The following is a 1,934-nucleotide window of genomic DNA, read 5'->3' as shown; positions in this document are numbered from 1 at the left end:
CTTCTCTTTTCTATTCCTTTGTGCCATTTCAAATATCGTTTTTTTGCTCTATCCGGAGGGACCCAGGTGATGGGGTAGAAATGAAGGTGGGAGGGATTTCCAGCTTTTTTCAAAAGTTCCCACTGACGTTATTGAAAGGTTAAAAATGAAAGTTTCCAATCAACAACTGATATTTTTATAACTTTTATGGAAACTGTAAGTACTATTATTTGTTTGTATTATTATTGTTAATTTATGCTTCCAACTTTTCACTATTACAACAATGCAGAGTAGGAATTTGGCTGTGCTCAGTCACTTCAGTCGTGTCCGACTCCCTGCGACCCTATGGACCACTGCCCGCCAGGCTCCTCTGTCCATGGGATTCTCCAGGCAAGAATACTAGAGTGGGTTGCCATTTCCTTCTCCAGTGGTAAAGTGCGAAGTGAGTGAAGTGAAGTCGCTCAGTCGTGTCTGACTCTTTGCGACCCCATGGACTGTAGCCTACCAGGCTCCTCTGTCCATGGGATTTTCTAGGCAAGAGTACTGGAGTGGTTTGCCATTTCCTTCTCCAGGATTTGGCTGAGTTAAGCTTAAAAAACCTGACTTCCCTGGTGTATCAGACCAGGGAAGAATTCACCTGCTACACAGGAGAACCGGGTTCAATCCCCGGGTTGGGAAGATCCCCTGGAGAAGGGCATGGCAACCCACTCCAGTGTTCTTGAAACTAAAAAAATAAACCCAACAACAACAAAAGCCAAAAACACCCAAGGAAAAAAGTAAAATGGTTTCAGGTGATATTAATTTGGGCTAATGTTATTTCTCTAGATTGTCATTGCGAACATTTTAAAAACTATCTGCATTGGCATGGAGCCTTTACCACTACACCACCTGGGAAGCCTTTTTAAACTAAGTTGCTGTCTATTTTGTGATCCAAAAGTTTTGTCCTGGGAGGGAACTGGGAGGACAGAGGGCACATTGCATCCTAGTGACAGCAGAAAGTGTGGTTCTTTAAAAAGCCACAAAAACAACCTCCTGCTGTCAGTGACAAGAAAGCCACCTGGCCAACCACCCCCTTCAGGGGCAAGCCTGGGTCCCCCAGGAGCGGAAGCTGGGAGGACCCCCTTTGCAGGCTCTGCAATTTCAGAATTCCAAAACTGGTTTCCATGAGTTCGTGGTTCTCGAGAGAAGTTTTGAAAAACAAAATATCCCTTAGAAACAGCCCCTTAGTTGTTCCATGGTGCTCTCAGTGGACGATTCTCTTCAAGAGTGCCGGAAATTTCCCCAAAGGCCTTCTGCTCTGGTGCCATTTTGTGAAGGACTAACTAAAGCAAAGGTTTTTGTGAAGGACAGATTAGAGAGGTGCGTGGACTGGCTGTGTTTGAAGGGAAGCTGCTGCCCTCCAGTGGCCACTGTGAGATTGGCGGGGCCTGTGCCCAGGGGACCTTGGCAAGCCCCTCCACACCTCCCATCTTTCCTGTTGGTAACCTGGGGCCCAAAGACCTCTAAGGATTCTTCTGTAGTTACAGGCGTATCAGGGATGAACATTACAGTGCAAGTCCCTGGACTTCATCCTTTTTCACACAATGAAAGACGTGGAGTTGCAGTCAGTGGGCTCTGGTCCCTCTTATTTCCATGTCCTGCTTTTAGAATTTCAAAGCATCATTACTCTTGGATGATAGATACCCAGCCCTTCCCAACTACCCTCTTGTCACCTGGGGGCCGCCTCCCCAACCCCTGCTGAATGGACGGCTGCCAACTCAGATGCCCCTTCTCAGGCCTGAGCTGGCAACTTGAACCCAGCTGACATGAGGCCCGGCTGACGTCCAACCGAAGCCGTGCAGAGGGGCCCAGGACAGCACCTGGCAACCCTGAACCTCACACAGGGGGAGCAGATGCCATGCCCTCCCAGGAACAGCTGCTGTCCAGAGAGAAGTTGCTGGAGAGAAGCACAGAAG

Source organism: Bos indicus, chromosome 16 (genome assembly GCF_029378745.1).
Source record: "Bos indicus isolate NIAB-ARS_2022 breed Sahiwal x Tharparkar chromosome 16, NIAB-ARS_B.indTharparkar_mat_pri_1.0, whole genome shotgun sequence".
Taxonomy (NCBI): Eukaryota; Metazoa; Chordata; class Mammalia; order Artiodactyla; family Bovidae; genus Bos; species Bos indicus.
The sequence above is the reverse complement of the archived record's forward strand: the minus strand, read 5'-3'. Positions refer to the sequence as shown.